This window comes from Elephantulus edwardii, unplaced genomic scaffold (assembly GCF_000299155.1).
Source record: "Elephantulus edwardii isolate Elephantulus edwardi_28Jun2011 unplaced genomic scaffold, EleEdw1.0 scaffold00009, whole genome shotgun sequence".
Taxonomy (NCBI): Eukaryota; Metazoa; Chordata; class Mammalia; order Macroscelidea; family Macroscelididae; genus Elephantulus; species Elephantulus edwardii.
The window spans coordinates 374384-394605 of record NW_006399759.1 but is presented as its reverse complement, the minus strand read 5'-3'; the positions used below and the strand labels follow the sequence as shown (position 1 = coordinate 394605).

Below are 20222 nucleotides of genomic sequence, written 5' to 3'. Positions count from 1 at the left end.
CTGAAACTTGAAGAAACAGCTTTTATTATGTTGTCTGCTATACCCCACATCTTATCAGTGTAATTCTTCAGCCTTTATATACTTTAGGTACTGTTCTATGTCAGTAATTACTGATATGGATGAAGCTATTTGTTTTCCACTTCTTCTCTAGTCTCATTCTTTTCCTGATTATTAGTAAGTCTAAAAGCTTATTGCTGAAAGTAAGGAGGACTTGAAGCACATTCTGCATAAGGTTAAGCATACATTCGTCTCTATCATGATATGTGGAGAAAAGACTGACACTGTCAACAATTTCATCTTACTTGGATCCACAAACAGTATGTGTGGTTCCAGCAGTCAGGAGATCCAGAGATGTATTGCACTACAAAAGTTTGTAGTCAGGGACATCACCGAAGTATTGAGGAGCAATGGTATCATTTTGAGGACTGAGGTGTACCTGACTCAGGCAATGGTCTTTTCAGTCACTTGCTATGTATCTGAGAGCTAGACAATGACTAAGGATGACAGAAGAAGAATTTATACCTTTGTACTGTGGTGTTGAAGAAGAGTGCTGAAGATCTCAGGGACTGCCTAAAGAACAAACAGATGTGTTGGGGAAGGTCCAGACAGAGTGCTTCTTGGAGGCAAAGATGATGAAGTTTCATCTCACATGCTTTGGGTATGTTGCTAGGAGAGATTATTCCATGGAAAGGAACATCATGCTTAGAAAGATGGAGGAATGGTGAAAGAGAGGAAGACCCTCAGCCAGCTGTATTGACAGAGTGATGTGGCAATGGGCTTGAGAGTGTCGGAGATTGTGAAGATGGCACAGGACAGGACAAGATTCAAATCTGTTTTTCATGGTTTCACAATGAGTTGTACTCAACTCAACAGACCTAATGACAACAAAGAAGCTTTCTTACCTCATGCTTTAATCATTCAATGTATAATGTATTGAGTGCCAGGTGCTGACCTTGAGGTAAAATATGCCTCCACTGGGTCTCCATTCTGCTCACCTGAGTGTTCTCAGATGACTCCTGAACACACCATCACATTCCCACTCATAACTCCCTATTTTGTTCTTAAGTGGCATCCTTCATTACCTAACTACTATGAAATATTGCTAACCTGAATAGACATATTTTTAAAACAATGCGTTGGAAAGGTTTATTTACCTCAAAATGCTATTTATTCCAGAGGTCCAAACTGGCATATTCCAGTCAGCCCTCTTGCTGAGAATTTGGCTTTTCAATACAGTTACATGGAATCAGACAGTACATAAAAATCACTTGGGGATCTATAAGAATCACCTTGGGATCTTATTAAAATAGAGATTCTGATACTGGGGGTGGGGGGGTAGCCCAAAAGAACTGGTTGAAATGCTGGTTTATACCAGGATTTTCAAATCGTTCTACATAGTTTTCCAAAAGAGCCTAAATTTGGTAATCCTAAATTTGAATATGGTATGCTATCACTTTCAACTAGACTTACTACATGCCAAGAACTGTTGTAATATTTCTGGGCGACTTTTCAACACTAAGTTTCTCTGTGACTGAACATAATTATTGAAGTGGTAAAACAACCAAAGCAGAACACTAACTTTACTTCAGTATATTATTTTTTTGTTAAAGCCCAATAAAACCGAGATTGTGGGTTTAATCCCATGTGGGCCACTTAACTTCCCACCAACAAATGCTTTCAGTTTTCCCATGAATGTGACTAATTTAGCTCAGACTCATTTATCATGATCAGTGTTACAAGTATCATATCCCATTGCTAGCAGATGCGGAAAATAATACATCGTAATGAAAGCAGTTGTATGGAAGATTTTTACTTTTATTTTTTTAAACACAATTCTAGAGACATACCAATTAGTGATATAAATGTACTCTGTAAGTTCTTTGTGCATATTGTTATTAGATTTCACAGTGTGTAAACTACAACTCATAGGAACCCTGTGAACAAAGGCTTGAAACTCTGCCCTATCCTGTACCATCCTCATAATCTCTGCCATCTTGTCACTGTGTCAGTCCATCTCTTTGCAGGTCTTCCTCTCTTTCACTGACCCTCCACCTTTCCTAACATGATGAATTGTTCCAAGGACTGACCTCTCCTGACAACAGGCCCAAAGTATGTGAAATGACAGTTCAGCATCTTTGCCTGTAAGGAGCATCCCTGTTACACTTCCTTCTAGACAGATTTGTTTGTTCTTTGGGTAGTTCATGATGTAGCCAGTACTCTTCACCATCACCACAATTCAAAGTCATCCGTACTTCTTTGGTCTTTCTTATTCACTGTCCAACATTGTTTTGCAATGCAAAATACCATGGTTTGGCCAGGTACATCTTAGACTTTTAAATGGGCATCCCTGCTTATCACTTTTAAAGAGGCCCTTACAGCAGCTTCACCCAATGCTACACATCCTTTGACTTCTTAACTCGAAGAAATTGTGTTGACTGTGGACTCAAGTAAAATTAAATCCTTGACGGCTTCAATCCTTTCTCCATTTCTCTTGATGTTACTTATTGGTCCAGTTCTGATGCTTTTTTAGTTTTCTTGTTGTTGAGTTGTAGTCTATATCGAAAGTTATAGTCTTTGTTCTTTTTGACTAAATGCTTCAAATCTTCTTCACTTTCAGCAAGCAAGTTTAATTGGCATGTTCTATAAATACAAAATAATCACTAAATAATACATTGCTGGTCAGCCAAAAAGAGGAACACCCTCAGCAGGAGAGATTGGTACAATAATGGTTGCAACAATGGACTCAAGCAATAGTTAGTATATTGATGGTACAGGGTTTTGTTCTGTTTTGTATAAAATCATCATGAGCAGCAGAAAACATGATGGCACTTAACAACAACAACATAATGTTGAAAAGAAGCCAGATCTGTGGCCAACTACAACAGTGACTTGTTAAGATGCCAAAATTAGCAGATGTCTTATACTAGATTAAGGTAATTTGTTGGTTGTTTCAGGTTAGATTTAATCAAATGATGAAGACCGCTAATGTTTTCAGCTAGACAGTAATAGGCTGATAAGGTATTTGAGAGAGATTTTCATTGTAACTGTGTTCACAAATCAGCAAGATTAAATCACTAAATTTCTCAAACCACAAGAAGCCCTGAAGCACTTGCTATAAAGGTCAAGGACTGTAGTCTTCAATGTGGATTGAAGCTCAACATCAAGAAGACAAAGATTCTCACCTCTGAACCAATTGGCAAGATCTTATTAAATGGAGAAGAGACTGAGGTTGTTAGCAATTACAGCTTGCTCGGATCCACAAGCAATGCTCTTAACACCAGCAGTCAGGAAATCAAAAGACAAATTGCATTGGGGAAATCTGCTGTTAGGGACCTCTCCAGAGTGCTGAAGAGCAACAATGTCAGTCTGGATACAAAGGTGCACCTAATCCAGGCCATGGTCTTCTCAATTACTTGTTATGCTTCAGAGAGTTGGACAATGACTAAGGATGACAGAAGAAGAATAGATGCTTTTGAGCTGTGGTGCTAGAGAAGAGTCTTGAACATACCATGGACTGCCAAGAAAACAAATAGGTCTGTCTTGGAGAGGGTAAAACTAAGTTTCTCCTTGGAGGCTAGGATTTTTAAGCTCTTCTTCACTTACTTAGGGCACGTGGCCAGAAGAGATCAGTCCTTTGGAGAAGGACATCATGCTCGGAAGGGTAGACGGACAGTACAGGAGAGGAAGATCCTGGATGAGATGGATTAATACAGTAACTGGCTCAGGACAGGAAGGGTTCAGAGCTGCTGTACATAGGGTCACTATACATCACAGGCAACTTGATAGCACATAACAAAAACATACTATGACAGGTTTGGATGCAGGAGTGGCATCCACTTCCTAAATAACATGCCTCCAGAAATTCTATGAACTTTGATAAATGTTGATAGTTATAGAGGGGCTTCGGGCCTTTTGTTCATGGGATTGCTATGAATCATACTCGACTAGAAGGCAATCAACGACGACTGTGTATCTAACTAGAAGTTTGGGAAAGTGCATATTCCTTTAATAATTTACAGTTCATTCTTTCTGTACCACACTAATGCCTTAAGTATTTCAACCCGAGTTAAAGAGAATCTTCAGTTGTACAATTAAGGAGCCAGCTTTTGGTAAAATGGTTGAAGAAGTCACATACCCTTTCAGTATGTCCCACCAAGTCACTGAAATCATGTTCTTTTTGGCCATTTTGGTCTTCTTTCTGAACATATCAGATTGGGAAGGGCTCTATACTTGTACTTTTCTTCCTCTCCAAAACCACCAATATGCATCTCATTTCTCTAAAAGCATTATACAAATCAGTTAATATAATCACAGATTCCTTCATAATATCATCATTCTTTCTGTATATATTACATAAATTGAAGCAATATTTCTTTTTTTACTGTGAAATAAAGGAATGACTCTTAATGGTGGTAAATTCAGACATCATAACCATCTACTTGAAGTTATTTAACTTTCCATTGTTGTTGTTGGGTGCTGTTGAACTGCGTACAATTCATAGTGACCCTATGAACAATAAACCTGAACCCTGTCCTATCCTGTGTCATCCTCATCAGCTCTGACACACTTGAACCCATCCTTCTCCCACAGAGCCACTGGTGGATTTAAACCCTGTGCCTTTGGGATTGCAGAGCAGCTTCTTTCCACTAGGCCACCAGAGCTTCCACTAACCTAGCACTGTATCTGATGATATTTTGTTGTGACCCCTTGGCTTTTCATTGACGAATTTTCAGAAGTGCATCACTATGGCTCTCTTCCTAGTCTGGTTTATTAAAATGGAAGCTTAGCAGAAACTTGCCCACCGTGAGTGACCCTACTAGTAGAATTTGAAATAACTGCAGCATATAGCCTCTAACATTGTGACAATACAAAACCCACATAATTTGGCACATTGACAGATAGGGGGCTGATCTATGTCTTTTAAACACAAAAATACTGATCTTTTCAAGAATTAGAACTATTTTTGGAACTATTATGAGAGAGAGAGAATGAGAAATATTAATATAAGAACTAAGTCATCCTTGTTCACAGTGGAAAATTGATACTTTATCATAATGGGGTCAGAATGGCAAATGGCTATTAGACGTGAGCTCTATGGAGTCAAATATGAGACTGCCCACTGCCTTTGAAATGATTCCAACCCGTTACAATCAGGTTACCAAGACCATAATTCTTTACAGGAAGAGAGAGTCTACTTGATTCAAATTTAGCAGACCAACGTGTAATACAGTGTGATATCAAGGCTCTCTAATACTAAATGGTTGGAAATTATTATCTTTAGGAAGTAAAACAAGAGAGAGGGAAGGATTTGGTTAGAAGATTGCTTTTTGTCTTTATTATAAGCCATAGTAGACATTATTAGTGTACACAATTCAAATCTTCTCTCCTTGCTGTACAAACCGAAGCCTTTGTGGCCAAAGACCCAGTTAAACAAGGCACGTGACAGTTCTAGCAATAGACCCGATACAGAGTGTCTCTTTTCTGGGCTGCAACACTGTGACTCTTTGGCTTCCTCCTCTCATTCTTCGGCAGCCTGACAGGCATAAGGAAAACCTGGAACACATCTTCTTAAAGAACTAAAAAAAACAATTTTGCCGCCGTCAAGTCAATTCCAACTCACTGTGATCTCACAGGACACTGGAACAGCCCACGGAATTTGCGAGGCTGTGCGTCATGACAGAAGCGGCTGCCTCCTCTGGCTGCCGTGGAGGAGTAGCGTGGATTCACATCGCCTGCCTTTAGTTAGTAGCTAGACTCTAACACTGAGCCACCAGGGCCCCCTGGAATGTGTCTAGTAACCTAGAAATCTTTACTGTGTTCCTTACAACAGTGACTGGTTATTTTAGAGAAAAGAAGACTAAAGAGAAAGTTTGACAAAGCAATCTTTAGACCAGGTTGGCAAACTTTTGTAGACGACCAGATAGTAAATATTTACACATTTGCTGACTTTGCTGACCATGGCTCTGCTGGTGTAGTGCTTACAAATAAATGGGTCTATATTCCAATCAAACTTGATGTATGTACTAAAATTAAAATTTCATATCATTTTCAAGGTTCACAAAATGTAGTTATTCCTGTGGCTTGCTTTCTGAACCATTTAAAAAAATGTATAACTGTACTTCTCTCACTTGAAAAAATAACCCCGTAAAACCAATTCCAGTGCCGTCAGAGTAAGATTCTTATCAGTCTTGCACTGATCTTCCCAGGCTTATAAATCTTAATGGGAGAATGTTGCTCGTCCTTCTCCTGCACAGTGGTCAGTGAATTCAAATCGCAGACCTTTTGTTCAGCAGTGCAACACAATATACTATACCCACCAGCACAGCACTCTGGCTTCCCACCTGGACTGTACAGAAATAGGTGGAGTTGTCGCTTACTGCTCCTTGCTTTTAATATTTGAAGAATTGTGACATATAAAAATTTGTAGAGTCATACTCTTTGCTTTTAGAAGAAAAAATTGAAGAGTGAGCATTCCAACCCAAATCTCCTTACCAGCGTATTGATTCCAAGTTATAGTGACCCTGTAGAATGGAGTGAAACTGTCTCACACAGCCATACAGTTACTAGAAATCTTTTCTCCCGAGGACTGACTGAACCACTGACCTTTTGGTTAGCAGCCAAGCACTTGAACCACTGCACCACAAAAGATAAATTTCAGCCCCAAATCCTCCCGTATACACTAAGAGCATTTCTACAAATTAGAGCTACCTGCAGTGAAAAAGATTGTCTCAGGATGATTCTGTATATGAGACAATCATCATGCAGTTATAGTACATGATTGCTGAGTTGCATTTTCATTCTTCTAGTTCATAGCCCTGTAATACAGTGAAGAAGAATCTTTTTTTTTTTATTTCAATGAAAATTTACAGAGACTTTGGATTTTCATTCATTCATTGTTGCGCTTTTCACCCCTCCCAACCCTCCCCCCTAGTACACTACCCTCTTGGAAAAGTAAAAGAAAAATTCTTTCATTGTTTTACAATCCTTACCCCCAAGTCCACTCCACTATGCAGCCTTCTCTCTGGACTCATGTCATGACAAAAATACCTAATCACATATTCCTTTTAAACAGCTTTCTCCTTCATCTGTTTCAATGTGGTATACATTATTGAACCCATCTTTCTCAGTCTCCCCCAACCCCGAGGTCAGTCCTGTTTTACAACAGTGGCACCATGCAGTATTTGTCCTTCTGTGACTGAGATATTTCACTCAGCATAATGTCCTCCAGGGTCACCCATTTTGAATAATATTGCATGAGTTCCTTGTTTTTCAATGCAACATTGTATTCCATTGTGTGAATATACCACAGCTTCTCTATCCATTCATTTGTTGATGAGCACTTAGGTTGTTTCCAACTCCTTGCTATTGTGAGCAAAGTCGTGATAAACATGGGTGTGCATAAGAAGAATCATTCTTACAAAACTATTTTAATTAATTTTCAATATACAGTAGTTTCCCATGAATTTTGTTGTCATATGCCTTCAAGTCAAGCATGACTCATAGCAACCCTGTGAATGACAGACCTGAACCCTGTCCTATCCTGCGCTGTCCTCACACTCAAGCCCATTGCTGCAATCACTGCTTCCATCCATCTAGTTGAGGGTCTTCCTCTGTCTTGTAGATTCCCCCTTTCTAAGCTTGATGTCGCACTCCAAGGGATAGCGTCTACTAACCACATGTCCAAAGTATGTGAGACATAGCTTTGTCTTTTTTGCCTCCAAGGAGCACTCTGACTTTTCCTTCTCTAAGACTTACCTGTCCTTTTGGAAATCTATGGAATAGTCAACAGTCTTTTCCAACACCATAGCTTAAAGTCATCAATTATTTCAGATGCGTGGCAAATAATTGAAAAGATCATCTCCTAAATCAGGCACACTTTCATCCTTAAACTGACATCATTAATGGCACCTCAGTAATGTGGAGAGTGGTCCCTGACTTTCTTGGTGCAAGACATCTGATCTCCTGATCCTGGTACCAAGGAATCATGAATTTTAGGACAGTGCTTTAGAAAAATATTAGACCAAAGTGTATGTGTTTGTGTGTGTGTGTGGTTTTAAATATTTTAAATTATTTATGGTGCCAAAGTTTTCAGAGACTACTTGCTAGCCCGAACATGTTTGCACACAGCAGTCCTTCCCAATTTAAATTCAATCACAATCTTCAAACAGCCCTAACTTAGAGTAACTGAAGGTATAAACTTAATTTTCATCTCATTAGGCCACCTGGAAGCTGCAATTAGAGAGTGTCTTGATGTCAATAGTCTGTCTGCTTCATTAAAATGTTAATTTCATGGCTTTAATTCCCTTATAAAATGTACCACTGCAGGACACTATATGCAGATTTATTCTAAAACAATCCAATTTGCATGTTGTCATTTAGTATATTTATTTCTCCAGATTTCTCTATGTGTTGCTATTCTTAGGAATTGCTTGAGTGTTTAAGAGATGTTCAGACATCTAAAATGTTTAAGCAGTTAAGGCAAATTCAGTCTACAAAAAGCAATTTTAAGACTCTTTTCCTTGTCAGTGTCATAGTCCCCACTCTAATGATGTAGTGTGTTATATGTTGGATTGCTTACTAATTGAGAGGTTGGAAGTTAAAATTCACCAGCATCTCCTTAGGAAAAGGTAGACTGTCTCTTCCCATAAAAATTTAGAGCCTCAGAAATCCAGGGAAGACTCACCCTGAGCCAGAATCAATGCAAGAGGAATGCCTTTGGGTATTAGTAGGGTGGATTATGCCACCAGAACTCCCTTGAGACCAGTGGGGTTTGAAAGAGTGAAATGTACATCTTCCCTGTTCCCTAACACCCTAAAGTCTCACTTTTAAAGAAAGAAGGATTTAATAACTAAGTGAAGTAAAAGATTAGAATGAATAGGTTAAGAGTGAATAGATAATGACCATTGCATTGGAACAGATGAAGGAAAGAAACTGTTTAAAAGGAATATAAGATTAGGCATTATACATCAGCCCAGAATAAGAAGTAGGTCATTGCAAAGAGGACCAGGGGGAGGAAGGGGAGGTAGGTAATTGTGGAACAATGAATGAATATTTTTTTTTAAGTTAACTGGGGAAAGGGGGAGGGAGTAGGGGGTAAAATGAGCAACAAGGAATGAATGAAAATCTAGCTCCTCTGTAAACATTCGTTAAAATCACAATTAAAATTTTATTTAAAAAATAAAGAGGGGAATCTTTCACATCATCCTATGCAACTCACAGTGGTTGAGGCTTTCCCAAGCCTTGGCACCCCTGCATCAGGTTTCCAAGGCTGAATACCTTAACAGGAGCAGACAGCCTCACGTCCTGGCGTGGCCACCAATGGGTTCCAGTGGCCAGCCTTTGGTTAGCAGCCCAGCATTTAACCTGCTGCCCTGCCAAGGTCCTTTTATCATACTGTGTTCTCTAAATGACTTTTTTTAATGGCTTTAGAATGTGTGCTCATGTATTTGTTGTAATTTGAGTAAAAGTTTACAAAGCAAATTGGTTTTTCATTCAACCATTCATACACCTTTTGTTTGATAACATTAATGATAATGCCTACAGTTACCTTTTATGTTTGAAAATGGTGACTTAAATGCCAAGTTGGTATTTTTTACTTCTGCAGTCCTTGAATGCTGAGTAGTTTCCCATGGGGAAAGTACACAAAATGAAAGACGCAGGAAAACCCTGCTCTAAGCACAAAGGCTAAGGATGCAGCACCCAGAGTCCATGATCAGAGAAGTCCCACTGCATGCAATTCAGATAAAAGTCTTTTGTGCAACTAGAACCTTGGAACATCTTGGACTTTCTCTTTCCACATTTGCCAGGACCTTTACATCTTGCTGGTTTTCTTTGTAGTTCATCAGTTTTTTTGTCTTGGGTTGCCTTTCCTCACTTGTTTCCTTCTAGTAGTTTCTATGGAAATTCCTTTAGGGAGCTCTCACAGCCTAGTTAGTGGTAAGAAACTGTGCTGCAATCCCAAAGTGTGTGGTTTGAATCCACTAGCTGCTCCATGGGAGAAGTCTGGGCAATCTCTTCTCATATGATTTACTGCCTCTGAAAATCTGCTGGAGGGTTAGCTATGGTTCGATTCCAACTCAATAGCAAACAACAGTTACATGTAAAACTTCCTCCTCAAAGTTCAGTCTTTCTGCCTTTGGATCATCTGGATCATTTCTCTTCATAAATTCGCCCTTAGAGCAAACCTCCATGCTGTGAATACCACTCTAATCTGTTTGCTCATGTTTCCCAGATTTGTGCTTCTAATTCACCTCTGGAGCTCTGACTTAATTGAATCTCCAGTAATACTTGGATAATTTTCTTTGCATATTGCTCTGTTTCCTCAAATATAATATGAAATATGTGTAATTCCAAACCCCTTATTTTCTTACCAAGTCTCCAATTCCATTCTGCAATGCCACCATTTGTCCATATTTTATCGAGAATTGTTATAGGAAGTGGAAAATAAAAGATTGAACCTAGAAAATCATTTTGATGAATATTCGAAATTGTTCTGTTTTAGGCCAGTGCAAGAGATAAAAGTTCTCTACCCAAAAATACCCAAGAGAGTTTATTCCATTAATGATATCTCAGTGAGATCATGGTTAGCCCGCAGTCACGCACTGTCATTTCCACCATACAGAGATTTATCATGCTTATCATAACATTAAACATTAAAAATAAAAGCCAAACCCATGGCTTATTGAGTCAGTTCTCACTCATGTTGACCCCATCTGTTACATGACAGAGCTGTTCTGTAGAGGTGGGGGTATGGGGTTTCTCTGTTTTGGTTGGTTTTTTGCTTTGGCTTTTTTTTAATTTGGTTGGTTGGGTGTGTGTGTGTGTGTGTGTGTGTGTGTGTGTGTGTTTTGCTTTAACCTTAACAGAAGCAGATCATAAAGACTTGTTCTGCCATATAGCTGGGTAGGTTTGAACTAACAGTCTTTATGTTAGTCAGCTTAACAGCTCATTGCTGTTGTGTAGAAATTGATTCATAGCTGACCCTCCAGCAGGTTTTCAGAGGCAGTAAATTGCACTGAAGTTTGCCCATTTTCTCCTGTTTCCTCTGATTCACAGAGCAGCTGGTAGATCTGAGCCTTGTGCCTATAGGTTGTCAGCCTGACTTCTTACCACTAAGGTACCAGAGTTCCCTAAAATAATTTTACGTTTTTATTAAATGTAATCACCACAGAGTCCTGAATATATTCTGTTCTCAAGCTTCACAAATAACAGACAAACCAAATCATCACCCCAAGACTTCACCAGGGGGCACTGTCAGCCTAGTGGCAAGAAGTAGCACTGCAATCATGAAGGCACATGATTCAAACACCCCAGCTGTTCCACGGAGAAGGATGGGCAGTCTCCTCCTGTGGGATTAACTACCCCTGAAAACCCACCGGAGGGTCAGCTATAGGTCGGTTCCAACTTGATGGTGCACAGCAGCAACAGTCCCCACAGAGTCCTGAATATATTCTGTTCCCAAGCTACACAAAATAAAGACAATCTAAATCATAACCCCAAGACAGAAGAATTGATGTCTTTGAACTATGGTGCTGGAGAAAAGTACAGAATATCCCATGGACTGTCAAAAGAACAAACATATGTGTCTTGGAGAAAGTGTTTCCAGAGTGCTCCTTGGAGGGAAGGATGACAAACCTTCATCTCACAAACTTCAGGCATGTTGCTAGGAGAGGCTATTCCTTACAAAGGGACATTGTGCTTGGAAAGCTGGAGGGTGGGTGAAAAAGAGGAAGACCCCCAACAAAGTGTATTGGCACAGTGACTGCAGCAATGGGCTCTAGTGTGTCAGAACATAGAGAATGGCACAGAATAGGACAGAGTTCAGATCTGTTGTTCATAGAGTTTCCATGGATCATACTAAACTCAACTGTACCTAACAACAACAATAATAATAATCTCCCTATAAGATACAGTGGTGAATGCCTTAAATTTATGACAATTTTTATAGTCTCTCATGTTAATTCTCATTTAGATACATTCATAGCTGTCTGAAGCAGATTCTGTGACTCTTTTGAACCATTCTCTGGTGGTGAAGTCTGTAACTCCTTTCGCTGCATTCACCATGGGGACAGCAGCTTTTCACATCCACTGACTTGACAAAATCACCCACCTTTGCCTTGATAGAGTAACTTTCACTCCACTATGCCAACAGAGTTCTCTTTATGTTGTTGTTAAATGTCGTCAAGTCGTTGATGACTCATAATTACCCTATGAATGAAAGTCCTGAACACTTGTATAACTTTAATCGTTTCTCCAAGGTCATTGAGTTTCCAGAGGCAAGCTTTTTCAGAAGTGGATGCCACTCCTGCTTCCAAGCTTGTTTTAATCGGGGAGCTCCACCAAACACTGTCCACTATGGGTAACCATTATCACATTTTTTGAAACATCAGTGTCACAGTGTTTATGTAGGATTACAGCAACCACGGGTTGCCTCTGTGCAGCCTTTAGACCTGGTTTTAATTGTTTTTGGTCAAACATTGTTCTAAGTGGTATAGCACTGGTCTGTCCATTTGCTGTACAGTGATTATTTGTATAATTGATAATACAACAGTAAATATCTTTCTGGTATGCTTCCAACCAAAATTCATCTGACATCAGCAAATACTACTGTTGTTACTATGTACATCGAGTCAGAAGTGACTAATAGCTATCTCTCCAGCAGGTTTTCACAATCAGTAAATCACATGGGAAGCAACTGTCCATCTTCTCCCTCAGAGGAGCTGATGGATTCAAACCATGAGCCTTTGAGTTGGCAGCACAACTCCTTACCACCAAGCCACCAGAGTTCACTGCACATACTGTTAGTGACAGTCTAATAAGCTGCACTTTTAGCACTATATGAAACCAATAATCTTCAAATGACTGAGCTGTTTTTTCTAGACGGAAAGGTATTCCAAAATAGAAATTTATCCTTTATTTTAATGTGCCATCTAACATTGCTGCATGAGTCTTTTAAATGCACTTTTATTATTAACTTCTCCTTCCTACTGTTCTCAGAGTGGGCAATATTCTAGCATGTCTGCCATGATTAAGGAACTGGAGGCTGCACCTGGAGAGGTCAGAGAGCCTTTTCTCTCCATTTCTCTGACAGAGAGAAAATGTGCCAAGACTCTCTGATAGGTTTTTATGAAAATGGTGAATAAGAAGAAGCACCACAAAGTCAAAACTATAGATAAGGGAGAACATTTGTTTATATAGTCAGTTCATGTATATTCTACAGCTTTCATTTTCTCAGGTATACTGAATATAACAGAAGGTCTCTAAAAAATGATTCCAAAACATTTTGACCCACCACTAATTGAAGTTTGACAGTCTAGAGCCACCCAGTCCATACCAATCAGGAAAAAGGGATGAAGGTCTAACTCTCTGCTTCAGTTAAGATTGCAGCCAGGAAAATCCTATGAAACAGTTCTGCTCTGTGAGCAGAGGATTTGTTATTTTGTTTGTATAGAGATAATTCACATTAAATAGTAAATTTTCTCCAAACGCACTTGGAGGAGGGGAAAAATTACTTAGTTCACCCAAGAAATTTCATAGACCATTAATAATTTACAAATTCAAATATGAGACTATAATTTTTCTAATAAAATGAGGTTTTCATAGTCATTACTAGAGGAGTAATGGAAACTCTAATTCAGGACCACATGCAAAAATATCTTAGCATAGTTTAGGACTTTGTCACTACAAATATTCTCAATTAGTATAACATGTTTTTTTCCTACCATGGGTAAATGTTGATTAATTGATGTTTTGTTTGTAATATGTTTCAGAAATGGAAAGAATTTTATTTAGATTTTGCAGTGTCATAAAATTAAGTATATAAGTTTGTAACTGATTTTTGCTGCTAGATTTAATGCTTTGAGAGACTTTTAAAAGATAATATATAGGCTAATTGTACCTTACAGAGTTTTACTTTCAGAAATTGTGCTAATTGAGAGTACCAAAGTACAATTAGGGTCCTTCTGTCCAAAATGGAAAGCAATAGAAAGTAAAAACAAAAGCTGGGAAGCAGGAAATCTGGCTTCTAAATTTAGTCCTTCTTTTAAACCAACTCTCCAAATCTCTTTGAAAAAGCACTTAATCTCTCTGACTTCCAATATACCATAGGATTTCAACTGGTCCACTCTGGTTGGACCCCTGTTGCATATTTTTCTTTCCACCCAAAAAACACTGGATCAAATCTTTTCTGATTCTGGGGTGGAAAGGAAAATGCCCAGCAGGGGTTGAACAATAATGAACCAGTTCAACGAGCTGGTTTGCCAACCTGAAAATGAGAAATTCTCTGATATTAAATGCTTGGCTTTTGCCTTGGTGCTTTCTGACCTGAAGGGCATTCAAAAGAGTAGATTAAACCATTACTTTGCCCCTCACTAAGACTTTTGACTTTATACAAGTTATTCAACTCAATCTCGAATCTTGAGACCTATTTCCTGAGAAAGCACCTAGTGTACTATTTGGCATTCTTTGTGTTTCTCACTCCCTCCCTCCCGCTCCCTTTGGTTTTCATACTACAGAGGAACTGAATTGGTCCTCTAAAAGGTGTTGCATGAACAGTGTGTTCCAAATAATGTGGAGAAGACAGGGGAGTCATTCAATCTTTCCTTGAAGAGTAACTGAACTATTCAATAAATGATACAACTTGAATTTAGAAAAGGAAGATGAGATGTTGTTTACATTATTGTCAAATACCACAGTGCAGATGACATTGGGGTAAAATGAACCATAGCATTTGAATGTTATGACACTCGTAGTGTGTGTGTGTGTGTGTGGTCAGTCATAAGTTGCATCAGTTTGCAATGGATCCTGTTATGATGCATTGAGAAGGACACATCACTGCTGAGATACCAGTGTCCAAAATGCAGCATTTTCATTTAGTCATCAGGAAACATCAGACAAACCCAGGTAAAGAGACATTCCACAAAATAACTAACAATGCCAATTTCTGGCTTAGATCCTGGGCCAGGAAAAAAAAAAAGTACATCAGTAGAATTATTGGCAAAATTTGAATGAAATATGTAGATTAACTAGTAGTAATATATCAGTATTAATCTCCTCGTTTTAATTGTACTTAGTTGTATAATGTGTTCACAGTTGGGAAGCTGGATGAGAAGTTTACTAGAATTTTTCTGCTATTTGGCAATGCTTTTATAAGCCTGAAAGTATTTAAAAATAGAAAGTTAATAAAAGAAGCATAATAGACTCTCCTATATAGTGTAAATCCTTTACAGATTAAGACAGCCCAAGTGAAATACCTGCTTTCGATCTAAATGTGAGAACTAAGAGAAGCTTAAAGGCCACAGCAAAGGCATTCCTAAATTTAAAAATATTTTTACAAATTTCAAAGCCAAAACTCAAATAATGTAGATAAAAACTGAAGACATCAAACTAATTTTGTCCTCTGAATGTGTAGTACTTTAATTGAGGATAGATTCTGTAGAACAAAGCAAACCATTTTCTCCTCCTTCATCCCATATTTTCTTACTCCTCTTCTTTAAATAACAACATGCTCTTTTTGTGAAAAATAAGCACATAAAGATGAACTTCCTAAGAATCAGTGAGCTGAAGTGTACTGGAATTAGACATTTTGAATCAGACATTCACACATGGTCACAGACATGGAGCACTCCTAACACCAATTCACATTCATATGACCCATCCTGCTGAAAAATGAAGAAGAATGGTATCACATTCATTGTCAAGATGAATATTTCATGATCTGTCCTCAAGTACAATGCTGTCAGAGATAGGATAATATCCATACATATATCAAGAAGACCTGAGAATACAGCTATTAGTCAACTATATGTACCAAACACTAAAGTCAATGATGAAGAAACTTGAGAATTTCTAACTTCTGCAGTCTGAATTTGGTCAAACATGAAATTCAGATGCATTAATTATAATTGGTGACTGAAATGCCAGAGTTAGAAACAAAGAAGAATGACCGGTAGTTGGAAAATACGGAGTTAGTGAGAGAAATGAGGTCTGATAGAATTTATTTATTACTAATACCGTTAAAAAAAAAAAAGCAAACAACTAACTATGCACATAGACCTCACCTGATGGAATACACAAGAATCAGACTACATCTGTGGAAAGAAATGGAGAAAAGCTTGATGACAGCAGTCAAAACAAGGCCCGGAATATAATATAAATGAAGGAATATATGGAATACAATGTACATACATGAAACACAATGTATAGAAATAATAAAAATATGTACTTACATTCTTTAAATGATTATTAATTAAAAAAGAAACCGGGACAGGAACCAGCTAGGGAACAGACCTGCAATTATTCATAATGCATGTTCAGATTTAAATTGAAGAAAATGAAAAACTAGTCCATGAGAGTTTATCCCACCTATTTTTTTTTCAGTCCTATGTCTTTATTAAAGAGAGTTAAAGTAGACCAGACCTGGCAGCCAATGGCAGAGGCACTGGCCAGGAAGGTGGGGTGGGGTCAGGCCTTAGGGATTCAAGAGCAGGCTGATGGCCTTGGAGAGGACAAGGAGAGGTCCTGGCAGCGGCTGAGGAGGTGTCCAAGGTTAAGCTTTCAGGCAGAGGCTGTCAGCTGATTCTGCAGGGGCGTGCAGGCTGAGTCAGACTGGCCCAGGATCTTCCTGAAGACACTTCTGTCTTGTCTACCTAGATCATCCACTGGTCCTGATCCTGCTCATTGCCTTCCATGTCCACCTCATTGACCTCTCTGTCATCAGATGATTCATTGTAGTCATTCATCTCATCCATGTCCTGCATGTCCTCATCATCTTCTGAGTCTTCCTCACTATCTTCATCATCGTCTTCTTCATCATCATAGTGCTCTGAGGCAGGCTTGCCAGTAGGCGCCAGCTTGTTTTTTTCTGCAATGCTCTGGAGCCAAGCTTGATGCTGCTGTTCCTGCTGTTGCAGTTCTGTCTCCTCCACACAGGGTCGATCCAGATTAAACCAGAGTGTCTCCGTCACACGAGGGAAGAGTGAGGGAAACAAAGTAGACATGGCTCCTAGACGTGCCCGGAGGTGGCAGCCCGCAGGGACCTAGAACTATCCCACCTATTTTAAAAATCATCTCAAGATCAGTTTGATGCCTTGAACACTGATGACTGAAAAACAGAGGAGTTGTGGGATGATGGCATCAAGGATATCATCCATAAAGAAAGAAAAGGGTCATTAAAAACACAGAAAAGAAAGAAAAAACCAAAATGGAAGTCTGAAACTTGTTGTTCAACATAGAGAAACAAAAACAAAGGGGAAAATGTTAACATGAAGGAAATGATGGGAAAATTTCAAAGGGCAACTCCAGAAGACAAAGCAAAGTATTATAATGGAGCTGGAGTGAGGAATAAAAAGGGACGAACTTGCTCAGCATTTTTTCAAGCTGAGAAACTGAAAAACACATTCAACCCTCAAGTGATAATACTGAGAGATGCTATACACAAAATCTTAACTGATCCAGGGTACATCAAAGGAAGATAGAAAGAATGTACACAGAGTCCCTGTACCAAAAAGACTTGATTGGCCCTGAACCATTTTAGGAAGTGACATATGATCAAGTACTAAAAGAAGCTCAAACGGCATCAAAACCACCTGCAAAAAATAAGGCCCTTGGACTTGCTTGTTTATAACTTCTTCATATTTTCTTCTTGAAATTGCTATAGAAACAGTTGTTTACTCATACTAGTTATTTTTATGTTGTAGGTATTGGTTCCTTTTTTGTTTTAAACATTATAAATATATCCTTTTAGTTTATTATATATCTGCTGAACAGTAATTTTTGACAGTCAAATTCATAATTTTACTCATAATTCATGCTCTTGAAGTGTTGTAGTTGTAGTTTTAGTTTTATTTTTAAGTAAAACCACTCTTGTCACTTGGTACTAAAGAAGAATATTCAATTCGTTTTACAAATTTACCTTTTACAGTTCTGTGTGTAATACTTTGGAAGTCTCCTTTTGGTCGAATTGGATCCTACTGGCACAGGTGGAGATTGCCCATCCTCCAGTGAAACATCTGGTGGATTCGAACCTCCTACCTTTGGGATTGCAGCACAGCTTCTTGCCACTAGGCCACCAGAGCTCCCTCAGAGTCTTCTTTTAAACATGTCCTTTGATGGGGATCTAGTTTTCTTTTTCACCAGTATCATGTATCAAACAATCTGTCATGCTCTGCTGGGCTGTGCTGCCATCGTGTCCTCTCTACTGTGTATTCAGTTCCCATGTCCACATGAACTCTGCTTTGATCTCTTTGTCTTGTTTTAAAAAGACATTTGATTTTGGTTTTTCCATAACCACTGTATTCTTTTAGGATATATCTTCCTAAATTAAAGACCTAGTTTCTTCTAAATCTCCAGGAACTAGCTGAGGAATGAGCTACACCAGAGCTAGCTTTCTTTTTTCAGAACCAGTTAGGCACTGCCCGCGGTGATCCCATTTTTTCTGGATTCTTACTACTCAATTTCTTTTACTTCTTTTAATTCCTTTAGAATTTTGATTCAACATTTATTCGTTTTTGTATTATTACTTTTTATATGTTTGTATGATCCATTTATTAGATTCTGAATTTCCAAAAGGCACAATTGTTTCTGTCTTTGAATCTCCCATAGTAACTTCTGCTAGTACAGGACCTTTAATTAATATGATAACTAAATTTTTTTAGTAAGCTTTTGATAGTCTTGGTCAGTCCTTTTGACTTGAGGCATATATGCCTTTGTAACAGAATTGTAAACACATAAAGATAATAAAAGATAATAGAACAAAGATGCAGATTCTGAATCCACAATGTAATAGTCTTCATTTTTGTAGCAGGATTTTTTTTTTAATCCATTAGACATTTTGTTACTTTTAACTCCATATAAAAATAAAATTTTCACTTACCAGTTCCTTTCTTTTTCCTTTTATTTTTAGTAATTGCATTTTATTTAGAGTTCCTTAATGGACCCAGTGAAAAGTAATTGTGCTAAATAAATCATGTGCACAGCAAAGCAATACATTATAATTAGAATTCCATTATCATTTAATTAGGCATTCCATTATTAAATTGGTGTCTCTGGCTTCCCCTGGTCTCTGACTAATCCTGAAACAAATTCTTCTTTGTGGCCAAATATTAGCCTGGCATAATTAGAGTATTCGTCTAAGCTAAGGCTTTTCATTAAATCTCTTTCTGATTAAGATAGCTCCCTGAGTACAGGCTGATTTAATTTAATATGATTTATCCACTTGTGTATCAAGGTCTGGTGGAAATTGTTTTTAATACCAGAAGATTAGAAATATTAAGATCATCTTTATATTTACAGATTTTTCAGGTATTTAAGAGCTTGTTGTTTGAATAGTTACGTAAACCTAGATCTGATGCTTCTCTACTAAATCCAAGAATATCACTGGGCAGTAACAGGCCATCACTGAAAACAATACACTGATTCTGTTTTATATTAAAATGTTGGCACTTAAAGTTAGAACATTCTTGTGTTCCTTGGGTTTGGAAATCTATTTTTATTCCAGCTCCTTGCTTCAGCACACTTAATGCTTTTCTATTTTACCAGAAGTTCAGTGTTATTAGAAACAAGTGAATCGTGGATAAATTTTCTAACTTAAGGGTCTTCATGAACATGAATGTAACATATATATATATATATAATGTCTTAGACTTGATCATTAGTCTTTTTCACCCTTTCCTTTGATTTTCTTCTATTGCTTTAATGCTGGGTATTTTCTAGATACTAAATACTGAATTTCCTCTTTGGTGGGGGAGGGTCTTTTTATTTGTTTCTTTCTTGGTCATCTTCATGCCACTGCCCCTCAGCAGTCCTCTGTTTTGTAACATGTGACCTCACCACCCTCCTCTCATAGGCTGGTCTTATCTTTAGTTCTTTCCTTCCTCCTATTATATGTACATGAGAGAGTTTCTATTGCTGTTTGCCTATGAATAACTAGAGCTACATGAACTAATTTGCTACACCCAGAAAATACTATCATTTTATATGATATGTCCTCATCATAATTTAGCCCCAGTTTTAAGAAGTCTCAGGGAGGGGTGAATATGTGTATTGTGTATGTACATTCTGGTAAGGGTAAAGGAGTTAAGAAAGGGGTTCAGGGGAGCTCTGGTGGCCTAGTGGTAAGGAGCTGCAACTACAATCCCAGAGGTGCACAGTTCGAATCCACCAGATGCTCTGCCGGGGAAGGAGGGACAATCTCCTGTACCAGTCAGATCTGTCAGATCTGATTT

General features: G+C 38.3%; 1 protein-coding gene and 1 pseudogene across 1 annotated transcript in view; one reads left to right on the top strand and one right to left on the bottom strand.

Annotated features, from left to right (window-relative positions):
• Window positions 1-20222, top strand: part of LCLAT1 (lysocardiolipin acyltransferase 1) — a 139122-nt gene that overhangs the window by 104504 nt on the left and 14396 nt on the right. The window lies entirely within an intron of this gene.
• Window positions 16647-17000, bottom strand: LOC102848577 (annotated as a pseudogene).